This window comes from Triticum aestivum, chromosome 6A (genome assembly GCF_018294505.1).
Source record: "Triticum aestivum cultivar Chinese Spring chromosome 6A, IWGSC CS RefSeq v2.1, whole genome shotgun sequence".
NCBI lineage: Eukaryota > Viridiplantae > Streptophyta > Magnoliopsida > Poales > Poaceae > Triticum > Triticum aestivum.
The window spans coordinates 141,548,663-141,572,380 of record NC_057809.1 but is presented as its reverse complement, the minus strand read 5'-3'; positions in this window follow the sequence as shown (position 1 = coordinate 141,572,380).

The window sequence follows — 23,718 nt, the reverse complement described above, 5'->3', positions numbered from 1 at the left end:
GTGGATGTCGATCCAGTCAACTTCAGTGCCATTAGTAACAGCCGAGTTATTACAGAGTAACAAACGAGCAGACTGCTTAACTCTGAAAAAACCTACACGTGCCACCAATTATAAGAAAATATTAGTTAGAAGTAGCATCTTCATGAGAGATTTGTTGCTACTTCTAAAGTTAAATTGTGATTAGTTAGACAAAATAGGTGGATTAAGAAGTAATCGAGGCAACAAGCAAGAACTAGATACAAAACTAACATGGATGAACAATTGGAACAACGTCGGGGTGGAAGATCGCAGTGAAGATTAGACCAGGTTCTGCTATTTCCATCAACATTCTGTGCCAACTTTCAGTCTGTAACACTTGAGAAAGTTTATCCAAGTTCGGCCATAAAAAAAGCAGCGATCTTCTTGGTTCATGAACCCAACTCGGAACTTATATCCATGGCTTGTCTTCACTATGACCATTAAACTAGTGTATTCAGTTATGGCAAGGACGAGCATCTTGAGTACATGTGTTCTGGCAGAGCAAATAATACACTACAGGAAAAATAATATGAGAACACATCATGTTCAAAAAAAAACCACCCTCCCAGATAGAAAAGTGGATTCTAGGAACATACTATGCGCGTTTCAAAATGCTATGTTAGGATGAGAAGGAACAAGTGTGGCGTCTCACCGAGGGAGCAGAAACCTGTAGGGTACTCGCACTTTGGGCACTGCAAATGAAACACACTAGATTCAGTAGGAAGAAAAATGCATCAACGGCGACGGTTGCCATCCTAGCATTACCTGCGACCAAGGGACTTGGATTTATCAGGGATGGATGAAGAATTCGTACCTGGTTCTCCATGAGAAAATCCTATGCAATCGCCGAGAGGGGGTTTTCTCTGAACAAGCAGACGAGGGAGAAGGGGATTCAGGCCCAGTGAAATATTGCCGCTTCGTCCGTCCAGCTTACTGCTAAAGCCGGAAAGGGGGGGTTGTGATTTGACGGCTCATTGGGCATTACTGCGGCGCTACGACCGGGGTGTGTCTACCGTGAAGTTGTGCACTCTAATTTGTGCATATGGCATGTGGACCCCGTTGCCGGTTGCCCCACATATCAGCGAAAGGAAGTAGAAAGACATGAGTAACTAGTTACACATAAATATATATTTTGACAGAGAGATACTACCTCTATAAAGAAATATACAAATCTTTTATATCACAGGCTCACCTTGCCGAGAAATATACTCCCTCTGCAACCACGGACATTATGGGGGTTCAGCTTTTTTTATGGGGGTTCAGCTGAGAATATACTACTCAGATAGGCTCACGGTTCTGGACTTTGGACCGCAGGCCAACCCTGCATGTTTGGGGGGCCATGTGTTCTACCTCAGCGCTTTTTATATTGCAAGCGATCGGTACGGCACTGGTTTTAGATGCTGTTGCAAGGCGAATACACAAAACTGAATAAAGCACGGCAGCTGTTGGAATGAAATCGAACGATAGTTCCTAACCAGCAATCAGAGTTGCAATTCTATCAATGATATACCATGTGATAAATAATACTGTCGTACTACTTATACACATAGGACACTTGTTTCACCATGCCAAATTATTACATCAAAATCTTTCGGAGGATAGATCTGTTCGGCAGTTGTGTGCTGCTACTAAAGAATTTCAAAGTTGATTTGGACCAGCTCTCCTTGCCGAGAAAGTTCGATTTTGACATCATCCCCTAACACAAGATATGATTTAGATTTGAACGTTGACCATCCTTTAGCATCAATCATCATGCGACCATCCTTTGTACTTATGGTATATTGAGCAGGTTCATTCACACCAAGGCTGCGCATGGTAAGAGAAACTTGGTCGCGGTCGCCCGGATTGTTGAATGACTCCCTCGTTACTCTAGGAATTCTTTGTTTGCAAACAAGAAGACATACCCAAACAGTTAGATCAACACAGTGAATCATGTGAAACAACATGGAAAGAAAAAAGAACGAAGCACTTGGGCGGCCAATGCTTACCAAGAAGGTGGACATGTCGGTTTTTGTAAGGACTTTGGTATATGAAGTGTGAACTACAGCCCAGTCTGTTGCCGGTGCAACTGCATGGGCCGGAGCAGATGCAAGTGCAAGTGTTGGTGCAGGTGCCGAAGCCGCCGCTGCTGCCGGAGATGGCGCTCCTTGTAGAGCTGGTACCGGTGTCGGAGCAGGTGCCAGTGTCGATGCCCGATCCTCCGGTAGATCAGACTGATCCGCTGATGCGGTCGGTGCGCAATCCTCCTCAGCTGGAATCAGACTGAGCTATTGCCGCTGTCAGTGCTAGAGCAACTGCCGGTGCTCGATATGTGCGAGACAGCAGCGATCATGTCTGGTCTGCTATGATCAGCTTTCTAACTTGACTAGGATCCGTGACCGTGATCTAGTTTTTTTCTTCATTTCTTTTAAACGCGAGAAGGAATAATTGTGGCGTTTTTGTTAAACCAAACTGCAGTTCATCATAGGTATTCAGCTTGTACTCAGACAATAGACTGATCCAATTTTTTCCAGTAATATAAGTGATGTACAATGCCTTCGTTACTGACACGACATAAGAAGTGAAATCTTCAAAAATAGCCATCGTAGAGCAAACCAAATGGTTTATTCTGTGATGAATGTCAAATGGCAAAACCTGCATCGTAAAATTGCAGGAAAAGAAAGAAAACATGACATTAAATCAATAAGATTTAGACAATAAATCAATAAGATTTATTTGATGTGACACAAGTGAATCCTTACCAGGAAATCACTATGTTGAAATACTAAACAGAAGATTGATCGTCCAACTACGCGTGGCATGCAGGGGCCCCGCCTACTCCCACAAGCAGGACAGTCCAAAGGTCGTGACAAATCGTATGGACCGAACATCCATGGGACTGGAAATCCTTGTGGGTGCGATAAACCCTGCAATGCATACAGATATTGGAGTGTAACCATAATTGATGAACCATCCTCACAAAAAAATATGATCTGGATACTTCAAAATATACAGACTGAATTGAGTGGACATACATTAACATAGACCATTCTCAGGACTGACCACACACCAAAAGCGGCAGTACTAATAAACAATACAGGGTTCACAAACACAAATCAACTACTGAACAATAGTACTTACTACAGACAAGCAAAGTTGCACTAACTAAACTCTGCAGACTATTTCTTGCCATCGACCTACGGGATGAACCCCGCATAACTGACTAGGCCATGGACTTCATGTGAGATTTCTACATGCACCATCACCATCTTGTCAACCTTGGAGAACCTAACAGAGTGGTCTTTCCACTCATAAACATGATGATGAAGATAGGACGCATCAGATTTGTTGGGAAGCTTTACAAGAACCACACCCTTCGTAATCGAAGGCACAACCAGGAAATTGTTGTGGTCAAGTACAGCCTCGAGAACACGCCTGACAACAATGCTACAGGAAAACACTAGTTCAGGACACGTGGCGACAAGGACACAGCAGCTGGATAGTTCAGCAGTAGAACTCATCATCAGGTCTTCCAGTTCACACGGCATGACTTTGAGAACTTCATCTCCACCGCGGACCTGGTTCTAATTCAAATAGAAACCATATTTTATTACTACCTCCTTCAGAAATATAAGATGATTTTCGATATTATACTCCATATATGACTACATGTACGCACAGAAATGAGTGAACAAAGACACTAGAACATGTCTTCAAAGGCATGAGAGCAGAGGGATTACATGCAATATCCATAACACAAGTTACTGAGGCAAATATACCCTCTTAAAAGGTAGCATTGATGTTCATAAAGTACTCCCTCCGTCCCAAAATTCTTATCTTGGATTTGTCTAGATACGGATGTATCAAGTCACATTGTAGTATTAGATACATCCGTATCTAGACAAACCTAAGACAAGAAATTTGGGACAGAGGGAGTAGTTGAAAGTAATCTATAAGAAATCAGTGTCAACCTCTCGCATGTTTTGGTCAAAAGAGGAATTTAGAACCGTCATTTGGCACACTAAAATCACATGCTAGATCACCCAGAAAGTTGTACTACCAGTACTAGTACTGCGTGTTAGATGAAAAAACACGATCAAGATCGAGAAAAAGATCGTCAACAAGAGACATTACCTGGACTTGCTTAATGAGGGATCCCGGAGAGGGGGGCTTGGACATGGCGATGGCTTTGAGCTTGTTTGCGGTAGTCTCGGTGGGGTGCTTGCGCTTCTTCGTACCATGAGCCTCGACAGTTTTGGCCAGAGCCATAGACATCACATCGGCCGGTGCTCCGGCGTCCATCCAAGAGAGGAAGCTGAGAGAGAAGAGTGAAAGGAGGAACAAGATGACGGAGAAGCGAAGCGAGTGTCGGTTTTCTTCAAGAGAGGAAGCTGAGAGAGAAGAGTGAAATGATGGTTGCTTTGTCCGTCCAACTTACTGCTGGAAAGGAGGGGGTTTTGTGATTTGATGGCTCATTGGGCATTACTGCGGCGGTTCGATCGGGGTAGTCTACCGTCACTCTACTACGGAGTAATTTAGTGCATGGCTGGTGGACCCAGGTGCTGGTTGTCCCACACGTCGGCGAAAGTGAGTAATTTAGTGCATGGCTGGAGGAGGATCCGCACGGTAGAGCGTCTCCGCTGTTTTTCTGAAGAAAAAAATGATTACAGCAAGCGTTTCCACTCTTATGACGGAGGAGTGCGAAACATGGCAGCCACTTGAACATACACAGTGCTCCTACTACTAGGCATGTGCAGTGGTTCATACGTCAGTACTTCACAATCCTTTTGCTAGTGTAGTAAGATATGACGATAACAAATGATGTTGTGCGCATGTTAACTACTCCTATATGTAACATAGTACCGCTTTTTCGACTGTCCGGTCAAGAATGAACGGTGAGATCAATGTTAACAGAACTAGGTCCACAGCGCACAGAGAGTACGGTGCTACAGTACTCCACGAAACATGAACCATATGAAGCACGAATAGTGTTAGGCAGGGTGTATGAAGGGTGCACGGGATGGGAGCAAAAGTTCCCTTCTCGACTCACTTTTGGGTGTTTGGCAGAGTGCATGAAGGGTGCATGATTCCACACTAGTAGGTTGACAAAAATACACGAAGAGGAAACAACTATATTGAGATGAGAATGCAACCAAACATACCCACATGTTTTGTGCTACAGTGACTGATCTGCACCGTCTGAGATTGATCCAACGGTCATGTTGCGCCGAGACATGGACATGCCCATGCAGAGGGCACCTAAACACCACCGAAGTCCCTCTGCTTCTCTAGGTGCACGATGTTGGTGATGCAGGGTGCAACCGCCCGCAGAGCCCGCTCCCAGTCGACGGGAGCCAGTTTCAGGCGCCTCAACTCGGACTCCGTGATCTGCTGTGCCGCCATGGCACCAGGTAGAAGCAATGGGGAGAGGAAGCAAAGGGGGCGAAACGGCTGAAAGGCAATGCAATCTATTGGAAGGCGGAGGCAGCGGGGAATCTTTTGGTTTTCACCACGGTGAAACAACAGTCGATGACTTCTCACATCAGGGAGCAATGGGTTTTTATAGGCGGGGTCATCGTGACTAATTGCTGCCGCGCCTGCTCCCGTCAATCAAAAAATTAAAAATCCTGTCGCGCCTGCTCCTGTCAATCAAAAAATTAAAAATCCTGCCGCACCCAAACACCAGAGCAATGCCGCGGTGGATATTTAAATTTACTTGCCGGCAAGTAGATAAAAAGGGGTGAAAAAACAAATGTGGCGGCGGCCTAGCTAATCGGTTGAACTAGCCCAACTAGCTAGCCACCGTGCTTCACTGATGTACTCGGCGGGAAAGTTGGTCTTTCGTGATTTGACGACCCATTTACTTGCTTCGGCGCTACGACCGAGGAGGACCCAGAAAACGCGCGGTAGGGCATCCCACGTCAGGAAGAATATATGCGTGCACCATCCGGGAGGACCCCGAAACCGCGCGGTAGGGTGTGCCATGTCTCGGCACGGAGGAAAAATGTGTGTGTCAAAATATATTGTATCAGACGTAGTACCTATGGTTCGACCTCGGGACTCAGCCAGTCGGTCGAAAACACCCCACTAGCCACACAACTTCATCATGCAAACATGGCACAGATGATAGATGTGGTTAGCTCCGTCTCGACCAGCCACAATGTCTCTTGTTCTAGGCGATTCTTCTATTTTCCAATCTTTTTTTAGTTGTAATAACACCACGGCGAGTTAGCGCCGCTCTTCGTGTCTGCCCGTGCAAAAGGTTAGACGATGGAGAGAAGAGAGATTGAGATCGCAGACCTGGGACCCACCAGTAAGTGAGACAACGGTCATGCACGTGTTGACGAGGCACTCCCTCTACTCTACTCAACGCAAGTATGGTATAAAATCAAGTTATGGGACAAAGCCAACAACCGTTCATTTTTTCATGCTACCGACTTACGCTTTGTAGTCCAGGTTGCCAGTTCAAATCTCGTATTTGAGATTTGTTAGTTTTAGGTCCAAATTTGACTAATGACAAGTGGGACCCCCGTGTGTTGTTCCGATATTTCAGTGTAGGATGGTTTTTTTTGAACAAACACTTTGCGCGGTTAGACAAGTAACGACACGAGTTACACTTTTTTTGCAAGTTTACGAACAAAAATGACAGCGGCATAGAATATCGCATCCACCCTGCAGCTTAGATACTATGGTGATACGAGTTTTTACACCGTTGGAAGTGAGATCCAATGGCTTGGGAGTAGTCTTTGTAATTATGTGCAATTTCCAAACTCTCCAAAGGTTTTTTTCAAATAAAACATTCAGGCCTCGTGTGTGCCGCTGCATCTTCGCTCCAACGGCTCCCCGGTGCTCATATTAGGTGCTCCCCGTAGCTTAATTACCCACTACAGTGATATGAGCATCTAGGTCGTATGATTAGTGATCAGATGGCCCATGCGTAGTACTTGTACTTTCTGCGCATTTCCAAAACTCTATCAGTCGTATATTGCAAAAACATTCGAACCTCCTACTGTGGGCCGTTAGATCTCAGTGAACTCGTATCACCATAGAATCTACGGTGCGGGAGCACCTCATACTCTCCCGTGCGAGAAAACATAAGGTGCTATCGCAGCTTGGATGCTCCGGTGATATGAGCTTGGAGGTTGTTTGATCTGAGATCCAATGGCATCTGAGCAATCTTTGTGCTTGTAAGGAGTGGCTGAACTCTTTTGGGGCTTTTCTGCAAAAAAAACATTCGAACCACCGAGGAGGTGTTGGGTCACAAATCCAAAACCTCCGAAGAGCTTGTATCACCAAAGCATCTAAGGTGTGGTAGCACATGATATTCTTACATACAAGAGAATATGATGTCCTCCTTCATCTTAGATGCTACGGTGATACGAGCTTCGAGGTCGTTGGATATGGGATCAAAGGGCATCTAAGTAGTTTTTGTACAAATTGTGTGCAATTCTCAAACTCATCAAGGTTTCCTGCAAAAATATTAAGACACATCATGTGAGCTGCTATATCTCAGATCTACAAGCTCCAAGCAACTCATATCGGCATATAGCATCTAAGGTATGGGGGCACATGATATTCTCCCGGGGAGGAGGGGTGGGGGGTGCACAACCAATCGGTGGTTGGGAGGGTGGGGACAAATATAATCTAAACAACCCTAAACAGAGCTCCACAATTTTATCTAAGGTCGAGGGGTTGACCCCCGACAATCATAGCTCCGCCTAAACACAACATTTGCATGTACTGTAGTACTAGACTTAATATTCATGTTTCAGTTTCATGTTCATTTTAAATATTGAACTGAGGACCATGGATGTCTTACATTTTACTCCATTCATTCCTAAATATTAGTCTTTTTAGAGGCTTCAAATGGACTGGCACATATGGATGTATATAGACATATTTTAGAGTCTAGATTCACTCATTTTCCTCCATATGTAGTCACTTGTTGAACTCTCTAAAAGACTAATATTTAGGAATAGAAGGAGTATTTTTGAATTCGTGTCATACATGCATGGTTTGGAAAAATAGATGCACTATACTTATTGGATTGTTGCTGTGTTCATGCGTGTGTGTCTCTGTGTGTGTGTGTGTGGTCATATGCTTGATACATACAAAGTTTTGTCACCTCCATATTATTCATATTTTAAATTTGAATTTGCATTGGAAAACTTACTAGGGATACTATGAAATGTGAAATCCACATTGAGATCACTATATCACAAACTCACTCTAATTCAACAACTCGTCATAAATCAATTACCACGTTGAGATTAGTATTTGCAAGGAAAATACGGGTATTGTAATACACATAGATTCGTTCGGCAATTTAAAAGGTTCCTTTCATATTCTCGAATGGTAGGACCCAACGGCGTACCAGCCAGACCTTGGCTCGTGTTGATCCTAAAAAACCGGGCTCGTGTCCTTCGGTGGCATGCATGGTACGCACATTAGGCAACCCCAACCAGTCGAGCCTCAGTGTTTCAAGTCGAAATATCTGGCGGCCAGAATTCCAGCCCTAGGAAATTCCCCTCATGTCCCCGGTCCATAATGACTACCGATGAACAACGGAGGGATGCTTTAGTAACTAGACAACGTTACCTACCGTGTCGAGCACGGTTCAATTCCCTCGGTCGCCGCTCGTCAAGGTCACCCGTCCACTACATTGCCTAGTACTACTACTACTACACCAGGATGAGCACAGAATTTAGCCCGTTTGTTCGTTCCTAGTACTTGAGTTAGTATATCAGGCAATGCACTGGTACAGAGGGATTATCCTTTTACTCTACATATATAACTTGTTTGAAGTCTAACTAAGCAAAATGTTTGACCAAATCCTTTCTTAAGAAATACAACAGGACAGATGTACGGCTTGAAAATTTATTGCATGATGCAGGTTATGATATTGTTTTGAATCCTAGATCTTAAATTTCAGAAAATCCAAAAGTGAGCATAAATTCTTGAAACTAAGCATGGTCACGTGATATGGCACAAATATTACTTCGTAAGTTTTTTCTTCAATTTGAGACAAGCTGCTTATGACAAGTTGCACAAATGAAGAGCCAAGGTATTTTGGAACAAAGACCTGTCACGTTAAGGCGAACGCTTTCACTATTGAAACCGTGGGCGTTTACGTGCCGCCACGAGTCCCCGCTTCTCATCGGCAAGTGCCGTCCGAGCAAGCGTGTGAGTCGACGGGAGGCGTGCGAGCAGACCGCTGCGCCGGCTGTCAGGGAGGCGTGCGAGCAGACCGCTGTGCAGGCTCACCGGAGGCGAGCCCTTTGACCAGGCTTCGCCGCCCACCGTCGTCCCAACTGCTCCCACTTTTAATGTCGCCGGCGCCGCAGTTTAAAATCAACCCCGCACTACCCGGTATCGCTACAATCCTCTCTCTTCCTCTCCGATTCTCCTGTCGTCTACCTCCAACTAGCCTGACCTAAACGTACGCCATGCCGCATCACGATGGTCTGCCCTTAGTGTTCCAGTTTCCTGAGGAAGACACCCAGCCGGAGTCTCAGAACATAAGGCGCTTTGGGACGAGCTTGAACTGGCCTTGCGGGAAGACGTCGCGCCTGTCCCCACTCCCGTCCGGCTCCCGTCGCCCCGACTGCGCCAGCGCCCATCCCCGTGGCATTGATGGGCTGGGAGCCCGCACATTGTCGCCGAGCTTGATCCCACGGGGTTCCACGAGGTCTCCGCCGACTTTCACGTGCCCGTGCACCTGCCAGCGCATGCGCCTGCGCGTGCACTGACGCGCACGCCCGTGCCGGTGCCCGTGCACCTGCCAGCGCATGCGCCTGCGCGTGCACTGACGTGCGCGCCCGTGCCGGTGCCCGTGCACACGAATGTCTCCGCCACGCTGTTAACAGCGCCTGTCCCCGTGCGGGTGCCAGTGCCCCCTCAGCGGCATGGATGGCCGCCGTCGACCACTTCCTTGCACCAACGCCAGTCGCCTCCTCCCGCCAGTTGACTCGCTCCGAAGTCCAGAACATTTTGGCCTTCCTTGAAGCTAGGCCAACGTCCAGGAGTACGCCAACAACGGCGCAAGACGCTGCCGTCGCCGTCGGTCAGTGGCCCGACGACACACAGAGCACGGCAGAGGAGCCGCTTCCCACCGCGAGACGCCGCCGTCGCCGTGTAATCTAAATTTGCCATGAAAAACGTTCGGATTGCCATGCTTAAAATCCGAACGTTTATCATTTCCGTTTATTTTATATCGATCGTCGTATAATTTAAAGTCGGAGTCAGACTGAACGAAATGTATGGTTTGATCGATTGAATGTTCTGCTAGAGCCGTATCAAATTAAATATAAAACGTCATCAAGCCACATGTATTCCTTTCATCCAATGACCTAGACTGCTTCAATGTCAAGCGCTCAACACGTTTAGCGTGCAGTTAATTTCATGCCAAAGATAGTGCTAATCACATGACAACACGCAAATAATATCCTAGTAGTTAATATCCGCATGCACTTAATATACTTCCAAATTAACGTGCATTGCACGTACACACTGACTAGTGCTGCTAGTACGTGAAACTGGTGCCGTGACTTGTGAACGCGTCCAGATATGGTCAACGGCAACATCGCCCGCGAGTTCTTCCTATTTGCCCGTGCGTCTAAACGCAGAAGGGGAGGAGAGAGAGAGCACACATGGAACCCACCAGTAAGTGAAGGCGAATAGTACTAAAAATAATATTACATGTTATCCATTAATTAGGCTGTGGTAATATAAAAACATTATGTGAACAAAGGGGGTACAACAAACATTGCTATTCTACGTATGTTGCCTATTGACGTGCGGCTTGAAGGCCCGGTCGCATGTTCGATCCTCGTCCTTTATTTTTTAATTTGTATATGGGTCCAAATTTGTTTCATGACATGTGGGCCCCTCGGTGTGTAGTTTGTAGCACTTTAATTTGTGGGTCGAAATTTGTTCCATTCCAAGTGGACTATCGGTGTGTAGTTTTGTTGCTTATTTATAATAATTAAAGAGAACAACATAGTTTTGTCAATAATACCATAGTGCAACGTTGAAGGCGAGAAAGGACGTGCGAGAGAGCGATGACTGAGCCAGAGGGAAATCAACTAGGGGAGTTGCGTGGGTTGCAACGATGTTTGGAGTAGTTGTGGGCCGAATGCTACGAAAATATAATCTAAACCGACCGGAATAAAGGCCTACACAAATTAATCCAAGGTTGGAGTGCCCCTCGCAATGTAAATAGCTCCGGCTTTGCGAGGGGTGGAAAGGTAGTAGCTTCAACGCGTGGAAGATACGGTGTGAGAAAGCGAGGTCAATCGAGAGACATATAGATAGAGAGACAAAGTGAGTGTGGTCCGACATTCATTGAACAAATATATATGCTCTTGAGAGATATTGTCCGATTGAGCTTTTTGGCAAGGGTGAGGGTTGTAAGATAGAGCTTGAGAGATGATCCAGTCACAGACGTGTAGATATATTTTGTGCGTGGGAGGAAGCAAGGTCAATCGATCACATAGGGTCGCCGTGTGATCGAAAGAGTGAGACGGGTTGGAGAGAGTGACCTAGATAGACGATGTGCGTGAGAGAGTATACAATGTGAATAGGTCGAATTGGGCTCAAACATGGTGATATATCATTTTTGTCCGAGAAAGAGCGAGGTCAATCGAGACATACAGAGAGAGAGAGAGATTGAGTGAGCGTGGCCCACCATGAGGTCGAAAGAGTGGCGACGGCTTGGATGGACTGACCTAGATAGACAATCTGCGTGAGAGAGTATAGAGTGTGTCGATCGAGGCCCGAACAGGGAGATATATCATTTGTGTGTGAAAGAAAACGAGGTTAAACAAGACTCAGATAAAGAGAGCGAGATTGAGCGAGTCTGGCCCGCCATGCAGAAGAAATAGTGAGACAGTCTCAAGGGAGTGACCTAGATATACAACATGCGTGCGTGCGCACAAGAGGTTGGGGGGGCTAGATAGGCAATGCATGTATTTAGCGCGAGAGGGTGAGAGGGAGAGGGGGGAGAGAGAGAGAGCTCGGCATGGGGTGCAATGGCGGGTGTGTGAGGTAAATACATTTGGTAACGGAGTGGGAAAAGGGGTTGTGTAGTTGAGAGACTTAGAGATTGAAACATGGAGAGAAAGAATGAACGTGTGTTGGAAATCGATAGCTTCCTAAGGTGGTTAGGAGAGGAAGATTGACCGATACAGGAAGTATGTACCGTTTGTGCGGGGGGGGGGGGGACTAAAGCAATATTTGAATGTACATAGTACGAGACTTAATATCGATGTTTCAATTCGGTGTACATTGTAAGATTTGAACCAAGGACCAGGCATACGGGTAATTATTTCGAATTCGTGCCATACTAAGTTTCGAAAAGTTGACATTGACTCAGTTAGTTGTGCTATTTTGTAGGTCATATGTTTGAATCCATCCAAAAGTTTTTTCACTACCATGGTGTTCATCATATACATATGAATTTGTATTAAAAAAGTAGCGTGGATACAGTGAAATGCGAAATCCATGTTAGAATTGGAGATCGCTACGTGACACACACTCTAATTCAAATAACTAATTATGTGACACACACTCTAATCCATGTTAGCGTGGGTACCGTTTCAATATTTTTTTCAAATAACTCCTTATTAATTAATTTATAGTACTCCCTCTGTTCACTTTTATAAGACCTTGAAGACATTTCAGACAATGTGCAAAACAGTTCATTTTAAGTTGTCTGAAATGACTTACAAAAGTGAATGGATGGAGTATCTTGTTTCGAATGACTAATTATTGCAAGGAAAACACGGGCATGGTAATACATACAGATTCGTTTGCAAATGAAAGAAGATTCGTTTGCATTCTCAAATGTAGGCGCACCAGGCAGACCAGGGTCGTGTCGGGGTGGACGCTGCTTCGGTGCCTTAAAGGCAACAGCCTTTGGGTCACTGACATGTGGGCCAGCCACCTATTGGGCCCACATGTCATGGACACAAAGGTAGGTGCCTTAAGGCACCGAAGCATAGTCCTGTCAGGGACGGACGCGTAGCACCCAGCCACCCCCTCCCCCTTAAAAAAAGGACGACGACAATATAAGTTCGCGCTTCCATGTTTCGGATTGAAATATCTAGCGGCCCCAATTCCAGCCCTGCAAAATCTCTCTTCTCCACCATCCCCTTCCGCGCCCAGATTTTGCTCAAATCCCTAATTCGCTGCCAACCCTCGTATCGCCCCTCGTCTCGTCTCTTTCCCCACCGTTCCCCACCTCTGTGCCGGACAACGACGACGAAAACGACGGTCGCGCTTCACCACCGCACCGGAGCTACATCATCTACGCCCTCGTCCATCGCACCGAGTGGTCCACCGACAACGTCGGCCACCGCAACCGACGTTCCTCACGGACACCGAGTTCCACCGCATCAGGTGCGCTTCACTGCTGCCGTATTCCAGCTTAGTGGGGCTACTTCACCGAGCACATCGTCGCACCTTTGCCCCCGAGGCCGTTGGGGCTTCACCAACGGTCTCGTCTACCGCATCGTAGCGCTCCGCTGCCACTCAAGATCTGCATCCGTGCACGGCCAGCCAACGCCAGTGCATCACCCTCAATGGCTCTGAAGTGACCCGCACTCTAGCTAGGCGAGCATGCCCAAACGCCGGCCCGAACTAGGTATCCACACATCACTCCCTTGTGCACTGTTCCGACGATGTTTGGATATCCTTTCACTGCTCTCTTAGCTTACACGCCTATGCAACTCTGACTTTAACTCTTATTTCTTCTGGAGATATCATCTGAAACAAGCAAATCCATTTTTAGCGAAGCATGACGACGCTATGGGATCTAGTACACATCCTGCACACCCGTATAACCTTGTAAGTATCTGTCCTCCGGTACAACATCAAGGTCGATTCCTCTTATTTGATCAACCATTCGCCGTGTCAAAAATGCAGAGGGGGATGCAAGGAGCACAAGGCCTGCACATCCAAGCAAGTGGTAACATGGACTTGTACATGGAACATCCCAAGCGCAAGCAGAGCTGCAGTGAGCCTGTACAACGAGCTAGCATAAGTCCCTGCATTTCATTTAATTCGTACTGGCATTCGTGTATGATTTGTGTGCAGTGGCTGATCCACGAATTCAAGTTACCAGGGGCGAACATTTAACTTAAAAAATACGAAGGCACTTGCACTCCGGAAATCAACATAACTTGAGAAATGTGAAGCTACATGCACTTTGAAAACCAGCTAATGATCCAAAGTAGTTCAGATTATAAACACTAAATGATGCAAGCACCAAAAAACACAAAATGCAACATGGTGTACAAGGACTACAAACATGGTCTGTACCTGCTTGAATTATTCATTCTCTGGCTGAAAATATCAAAGTGTAATTGCACGTATAACCAGTGCGCAAACTGCATATCAATATATCTATCCTGCACAAGTATGCCAATAGTTTCAAACAACAGATTAGAAAAGTATTTATGCTATGTTGTCATGATACGGGGACTTTCTGGTAGATGGCCTCGACGTTTCCTCAAGCTATGAAAATGCACTATAATTTGCTTGTCATCAATGCCTGCAAATCTCTGTCTCTCTCAACATAGTAGATCATCATTAGACACTAAATCCTTCAATGAGCTTGCAAAATGCTTGCATTAGATCCCTCATTAGACACTATATGTTCATCACCAGGAGCATGTAAAATGTTTGCATCAAATCCTTCATTAGCAGTCTGTTCATTAGACACTTCAGGCTCAAGAACAACATGAGCTTGTATGTTTGCACCGGAAACTTGATTAGATACATCAGATTCAGTCAGTTCAGTATTGATTGGGGAGTTATAAAATAAGTAGAAATTGGTTTCATTTTCTCATAGATTCCCTACATACAAGCAGTTTTACAACACCGTCAGGTTTAACTATTGGCCAGAAATTGAAGAGTTGAATTAGATATAATCAGGGATGTGATGTACCTGCTCGTTGCGCATGCTACTCTTGCAAGCTGCGACTGTCCGTTTGCGCAAGCTCGATGCCATGCCCGTGCTGCCGCCGCTGCCTCCCACGCAGGCTACACCCAGGGTTGGATCTTCATCTTCTTGTCCTTCCGTTCGCTTGAAGCCCGGCGACCGCCCTCCAACGAGGGCGCGAGGAAGTGCTGTGTCGGTCTGTCCAGCGGCGGCTAGGTTAGGAGCGAACCAGACTGGAGGCTGGAGCGAATGAATTGGGATTTTTCCTGCTGTCGATCGATATGGGAGGCGCTCGTTTGGGCCGCGAGCCTGCTATAGGGCCTGCCTTGCACTTATGTTATTGGCCCATCCAAATTGAAACATTTTTCTTCATTTTTTACATTGCCTGCTCGTGCGTTGGGACGAACAAAACTAGCATGGGCCAACCTGGACGACTCAAACTAGGTGCACACTTTCCAGCCACCTGAGGCGGCCGCCCATACCAGCCCCTATGGTGGCGTCGCCCCTTTTTGCGTGTATGATTGGATAGTGAAAAATATTCCAGTGGCGCTTTTGATTTACCCACAGAATGGTTGAATTGCTTGTTTCTATGAACTGAGTTCGCCAATAATGTGAAGGATGCCAGTCTTTTCATCCTATTGTAGATTGCTTAGATCTCGATATGCCAAAAGTAATCGCATGAAATATACAGTAAAAGCCAGTGTGATGTGTTTGGCTACAACTAGTCTGACTACACGTCCTCATATAACATATCAAGGACGCACCATCTTACCAGATTAACCATTCGACTTACCCATGCAGTGTGGGAAGAAAGAAGTATTGGGACTGCGTATCCAAGCAATTGATGCCATGGACTCCTTCATACAACCTTGTAAGCGAAAAAGAAGTTGCAGTGTGCCTGTACAAAGAACTAGCGTAAGTTCAGTTACCTGCTTCTCGGAATTTTAGTTAGCCACTTATTGCAAAATTGTTCAATTATGTTGCTTGGCTTAATTTAGTTTGCTACTGATTACATAATGGCACAGCCTGTTAATCATATTGTAGACTGCGCCTATCTATGTGTTTGATACTTACTGTTAAGAATTACCTGTTTGCCTTAACTTAAATATCTACTTGTTTGTTTAACTGCTTTGCTGCTGCAACAGCGGGTTACAATGATGTTAATAACTACTTTTCAGCATCCAATTGAAACTCTTTAATTCCTTGTTTGTTTAACTGGTTTGCTGTTATAACTCCCAGTTGAGATGTTTTGCTAACTTCAACTTTTCTGAATCCAATCGGAACTTTAATGGCAAAACAGGTTAGCCCAAGATCAAAGAGCGAGGTCCCCATGGACGTTGCATCATCCCACAGCAGTGGCACCGGCCCAATCGTGCATTATGAATTGCCAACTGCTGATGCTCTAGAGGCTAAACTAGTGGTAGAAAGAGATTCTGCTTCTGCACTTAGAGATGAAGTTGACATGTTGAGGAAGCAAACAGCACAATCACAAGCAGTACTCAAGACAACCATTAAATATTTGGTGGATTTCAAAACGAAGCAAGCTGAGACTGACCAGATTGTTAAGGTCCTGAAGGAAAAAAGGAAATTAAATTCCTACTTGGTAAATCATAGGTGAAATGTTCTTTCCATAGTTGAATAACCTTTGTGTTGTCTGTTCATGTAATCAATCAAACCATTTGTTTTACAGATCATGTAATAATTGTTTTTTTGGTTTGTAATTTTATTTGAGCACAAGTCTGTATTAATTGATAAGACTCGGAGACATTTCATTTGGATTGCTGTGCCAGACCTACAAATATGCCAATCGGGCTGAATGTGCATTCAGCAATAGTAGTAGTATAGATGGACCATAAGTGGCACGCATCGGAAAGGGCCAAGATGCTGGCTAAAAAAGGATGTTGTTGTAGCCAAAAAAAGTACAGCGGCCTGGCTTATGTATGTTAGTTGATATTATTGATCCATATACTCTATAAGTGTTTATATGTCTGTTAGTTCTGTACATTCTTGGTTGATTGACTCGGTATTTGAATCTTGATACATCGCTTGTGTACATATCTAAATGGGAGTACACATTATGCTGCGTGTGACATTTGAGTTGGACATGAAGTGTTCCAAATATTCGAATTCACCTTAAACTGGATTCTAGTTTCTGAATTTGAGTATCGGCATTTGTAAACCATATTCATATATGACAGTGGAATACATCTTTGTCGTCCTTTTGAAGATATATAAAAACACATAGAATGATTTATAAAGATTCATATAGGAATACAAAATGGATTCGAATTTAGTTGCCAGGGTAAACGTGGATGCTTATTGTCCCAAAATTCGAAAGAAGCAGCAAAATGTCCACTCCCACGTCGGCTGCCCGAAGCCAAGTGTTTGGGAGATGGAAATTACTGTCTACCCATTACACGGACAATCCATCGGCCCGATTTCCACTGCTCTAAATAGGGGTAGGTTAGTAACTTCAATTAGACGTGACACGACCGCCTCTGAGCCCATTCCGACATAGTGGGCGTCAAACATGGGCGGAAAAACTCATTTGATTCAAGCTCGTCCGAAAGACCTCTGTTTCTCCCTCCATTCCCCATTCATACACGGTGGGCGGCAAAACAAACTCGACTCGGCCGAAATCGATGTAGGCAAATATTTTCAATAGGGGCAGGTTTGTAACTTCACTCAGACGTGACACAACCGCCCTACCTGTCAGCCCCGTTCATACACCATGGGCGCCAACCACCCTCTCCTCGCCCGAAATCGCTCTGGGCAAATATTGGCGAGATGCGAGATTACCGTCCTATCCCCAACCGACGAGACGTCCAAATTTTAAACGGGGGCTAAGTTCGTAACTTTCCCATATTTCAGACAGGCGCGTCCCAAAAACATGGTTCCCCGTACCTCTCCCTCCATTTTCCCATTCATACACCGTCCGCGCTAGAACACCCCATCCCCACACCAGCCTCCGTCCGCCACCCCATCCATCGCCGCCGTCCTCCACCACATCCATCGCCACCGTCCTCCACCATGCCGGAGCGCCTACCAAGACCGCGTCGTCCACTGCTAGAGATGGACGTTTCTCATCCACGGCGACGGACCAATAGCCTTGCATCGCGTCCTCTCGCTTCATCGGCGCCGTCGTCCTCTTTGCCGGGGCCGCTCACACGACCTTCTCTTCCACCGCAACGGGACTTATCCCCCGATGCACCCGTCTACCGTCGCAGATCTGCTTCAACGCCACCGACAGCCATCGCACCCCCGATGCCTACACGGCGCCGCAAGAGAGGTGGTACTTCATATCTCCTCAACTTTTTGATCTCAACCAGAAAATAGATCTTAACTTGGTTACTCTACTTTCTTTTCAGCTCTTAGAATTTAGTTCTTAGTTCGAAGCAAACAATGGATGCTAAATATCATTTCTCCGGTTTGCAGCTTCAAATCTGCCATGGCACAGCCATAATACGGTTTAATTGATCATGCTTAGGGTTTAATTGATCATGTTGGTTCCGTGGTGGTTTCTTTAATAGAAATCGGAGGGGAAACCCTCTTTTGCTAAAAAAATATGCTTAGAGTTTCCCCCTTTTATGATCACTATACGATCAGAATACGTGCTTCGTGTCATAATAACACTGCTCCACCCATCAAGCTAAACAAGCTTAGTTGTTCAAATACGAATCTGATATTATTAAAACAGAGTTGTTTAATTGGTCAGCTAAATGTTCCTAAATTAGTTTCGAAAATGCATGTTCGCCGCTCGGGTGTGTATCTCTACAGGGTGCCCACGGTGGGCCGGCCCACCCTGGGATTTTGGGTCGTCCCAGGCCCCGATTCCCCTCTGTTCTGCTGCGCGCTTCCGATCTCTACTCGCCCCCAGCCGCCTGCCTCGCCGGCGACTTGCCGTCCCCGGACGGCATGACTCTAGGAGGAGACGCCGGACTAACAGGAGGCCAGGAGCCGCTCGCCCAACAGCGTCACCGCTGCCCGGGCGCGCCGCCGTGCCTACCTTCCCAGTCCGTTCAGGGCTCAGGCGTGCAGCACCCACCAAGCCAACCCGATTTATCCTGAGATACGTCCTCAACACTCAGCAGCCACTCCTCATCACCCATTTTCTAATTGATTCATTACTCATTAGGCAGGACTGTCATTAGGGTTTGTTGTGTGCTCAGTGCTACCTACACTTAATGGTTCAGATGTATTTCGGTAATCTTTAGTACCTCTAAAGTTCACAGGGTTTTCAAAATTCCGGCCCTCGGAACAGAAACTAGTCATTTTGGATTGTTGGTCGTAGTGACATTGACCCAGATTACTACTGCAAGCCAGGTTTGTTGACAATTTTACTTGTCTTTCTTACTCATTCGATATAATATCCAATTATTCACGTCGATTAGTTGCAAACAATAAGTGCTAGACAAACTTCTTCATTCAGATTTTGGACGGTCTCTTACTGCAGTTACAATTCTGCATACTTGTCCTAGTAAGCTCACAAGTAAATGATTGATTCACTACATCTATGCTTGCCTTGTCATATTTGTTGTCAATATTCTTTTAGGGTGGACCACCCTGTTTCTAAATACTGGAACCGTAGACATGAGTGAATAGTATTTCTCTATGTGATCTCTTCCATCATGTGTGGGTAACGAACACTGCATTGTATAGAAAGAAAGTGTCATTTCCAGCTTTTACATAGGTTTCGATCTTTTACATGGAATACAATCTGCCTACTTGCTTTGTGTCGCACTACCAACACTCCACCCTTGAAGCTAAACATTACGCCACTCATAATTGCTTAGTTTATTTGTTCAAATACGAATTTCATATGATTCTAATGTTCCTACTTCAGTTTTGAAATGTGTGCCTGCCTGTTATAGAGACATAAGGGGTTTGTATTTCTGTGTGTGGTCTGGTCAGCACGGTTGGGGAGGTGAACTTTGCATATGCAGGGGTTTATAGGGAGACACTCTCCGAGTTGAATCCGCAATGCATTCCATAGATAATCTGACTACTTTTTATGTTTTCATGAATCTCAGATTCTGAACAGCATCATAATGATTATGAGCTTGCGCGCATGAAAAGAATAAAGCAGAACAATGCCATGGCTGTCAAACTTGGCATTAAGGGACTGAAATCAAGTCTGGATGCAATGCAATGCAAACGCTCTCCACCTACAGATTCATGCTCAGAATATGATCCTAACAGTGATTCTGAGCTAGAGGGAGACCTAAGTCAATGTAGCTCCCTAGTGGAGGAGTCAGAGGAAGATGCCCTATCTTATTCACCCATCAAGGTACTTGCTCTAACTTTCCAAGGTTACATTGCTCGCACATATCTTGCAACTGATGCTTTGCATTGCTTCTACTTTGTTGAACTGCCATTAGCTTAGTTTACACATCGTGTATGTGAATACGCCCTGCCTATCCATTTTCAGTACATATTCCATCTGTCATCATACCATATTTATCCATTCAAATGTTGTTCTTGTGTATCAGACGTTCAAAAGGAAGAGGGCGATTGCTGATCGTGGAGGAGCACAAGCAAAGTATTTGGAAAAGGTAGTGGCACCTGATAAATCAAATAGCCCATTAGGTGTAGTTGCAATATCACCTGACCCACAAAATACCCCAACTCTAGCAGACTCTAGCCCTACTACACTGGTCATTTCTGATGCCCCAACTCAGCAGACCCCAACTGCAGCAAACAGTATGATTATGCCAGTTGACATAGCACCAGCTGTACGACGCAAAACCCCCATTCCAGCAAAGAGTACACCAAATCCAGTTGCCAAATCCCTTTTCGAACCAGAGAGAGCCCCAATTGCAGCAAATAGGACCCCTGTTCCATTTCTTCCCAGTTTAGAAGACGAAGCTTATGTTGTTGTCAGGAACTTTGTGCGCATCTTTCCTTCATGGAAAGATTATACCGCAGACACAGAACAATTTCCAGTCTTCCTCCGCAACTTACGCGTAAGTAATGTACTAATGTTATTCATGGTCATTACTGCATATGTTTCTGCTGACAGAAGACACAAGATTTCATTCTTTTAAATAGGCGAGGAGCAAACTGGATTGTGATGACGAGCAAGGGTTGGTTGCGCTTTTCAAGCACTCGTTGATGAAGTATCGTTCCTACCTGAGGCAAGCGCACTTCGATGGCAAGCCTCTGAACGAAATTTCTGTAAAGTCTCCGGTGCTACATTTATCCGACGGTGACTGGAATAATCTTGTTACACATTGGTCTCGGCTGCAGCGTAAGGTACTGTCTATGATATCACATCACAATTTGAACTACATTTCTGCATTTGCCTTAATGTCTCACTTGTACGAAAACTGTTAGCAGAAGAACATTCGTTCTCAAGGGACCACAGAATCTCGCAACTATACTGCACACTGCATTGCTCTTGTGAGTACCTCTTGCCCTGTATGACCATACTTACTTTCATAGCTGTTTGATTATGTAGCATCACTGCACATGTTAGCCTCGTAATCGTCCATTTGGTGGACATTATAAGATCCGTATGGACTCTTACATAAATTTAGAATCAACCCAATGCTTTTGAAGAGGTTTAGCTCTGCAGTCCTCTTGTAAGGACTGAACGTGGTCTATCACTGTACTTACATTAACAGCTACTCCCTCCGTCCCATAATATAAGAACGTTTTGTACAGTACACCAGTGTTCAAAACACTCTTGTATTATGGGAAGAGGGATTGGTTCATTTTGTAGCATTCTGCATCTTATCTCCCTCGCCCACCATTTACTAAAAAAGATCAGATCTATATTTAATCTTACCAACAAGTAGAATACACAGACAATGCCAGTGCAGAAGTGTAGCCCATTGCTCTTGTCAGTACATTTTGTCCTGTAACGCTTGTACTTCCAGGGATTGGTAGTTGATTATGTAGCATCAATCTGCATCTTATCTTCATTATCCTCTATCCCTTCCAGTATTATCATATCTATAATTACTCTCTACAAAATGTAGAGTACAGGCAATGCTTATGAAGAAGATTATGTGCTGAAATTCTTGAGTTATCCTTCCCTTGACATGGAGAAGGGCATTATAAAGCCGGTGTTAACTGTTAATGTAAGTCAGTCCTTCTAAAGCCTTTATCCTCAACTGCTGTTTAATTTGCTCATACTCCCTATCGTTTACTGCTGTTTAGTTTGCTGTTTCTACCAAAATGCATGTTCGTAAGAACCGTAAGTTCTAAGTTTTACTTGTAAAACCAAATTCCTTATTCATACCATGCACATTACTTAATACTCCCTATATGTATGCTTGTTTTTGTGGATCTATAATCCAGTGTGTGGTGAAGCAGCCCACGTTTGCACCTTGTCATCTCCTGTTTTATCTTACTGATGTGGCTGATGATATGAACAACATGCCATGCACATTATCCAAAATAGATACAATGATTTTCTTTGCCCTTCATCTATGCTTGTTATGTTGACATGGTAATCCAGTAGTGTGGTGAAGCTCCCCGCATTATGAACAATGCCAAATTATGCTATTGATATTTTGAACTTACTCTTTATTTTCTAATTTGAAATTGGATAGAATTGACAGAACAGTTATCATCTTTGTTTATACACGTGCAAAACCTGTCATCTCTCTGCTTTGTTTCAGGGTGATATGCCTGATGGCATGCACAAGTCTGCTGAAGGCTGTGAGACAAACCCAACATATATTGCAGCAAAGAAGGCAAAACATCTTGAAGATAGCGAGACAACCCCAAAGTCTTGTCTTGATGCAGTGTTCAAGTTACTTGAGACTAACAGTCAGACAAGCTCACAGAATTCGTTGTCTGAATCAGTTCGACTTCTTCAGTCCCAAGTTCTAGCAGAAAGGCATTCTGCAACTCAACTTCGACTTGAAGTCCTATCTCTAAGAAAGATTGCGGAGAACACCAATGAGAACCTCATCGCTAAACAGCTACACCTGGAAGCTATGACCGACATGCTAGGCCGGTCTCACAGCCTTGCTCAGCAGCTTGCGCAGCAGTTCCCCCGCAAGGCTAACCTTTCTTGAACTGTCTTGGAAGTGGTCTCGGTTCAGTATTATTTTGTTACGCTGCAATGGTGCCCAGTTTTTGTAATCTGCTTCTTCGTTGCGCTTTATGATCACTGGTGGCGAACTTCGATGCCCAGTGGATGTAATATACCTTAAATCCTTTATTGTATAGTGTAGGTTTATTCTTAGTTACTATGCCGTAATTTCTTTATTGTATAGAGTAGGTTTGTTCTTAATTCCTACTAGTTACTGCCATCATTCGCTATCTGAAAAAAATCAGATGTAGTCGACCGGACCGAAACATTCGACTCTAACGGGCCAGGTTTTTAGCGGGCCACAATTGGGCCGGCCTGCGTCTTTCTTGGGCCCGAATGATTGGGGCCTTCACACATTGCGCCAGGCCCAAACTTACACCGGCCTATATTTTAGTTGGGCCTTTTGTCGACCCAGCGCTTAGTTTGGCCCAGGTAGCGTTGGGCCATTAACAGGCTGAATATTGTACTGGCCTGTTACAGCCGAGATGAAACCACGGGCCTTTAGCAGGCCAAAATGCATGTTGGGCCTCAATTTTCACTAGTCGTCGACGGGCCTTCAGCAGGCCGAAATGTAGACCGGGCCGTTTTGGGCCCAGTTAGCTCACGGGCCGTTACCAGGCCGAAACATATCTCGGGCCTTAGTTGGCCCACTGATATCATGGGCCTTTAAGAGGCCGAAAGCTTAGCACAGGCATCAACGGGCCGAATTACGCGACAGGCCTTTAACAGGCCCAAA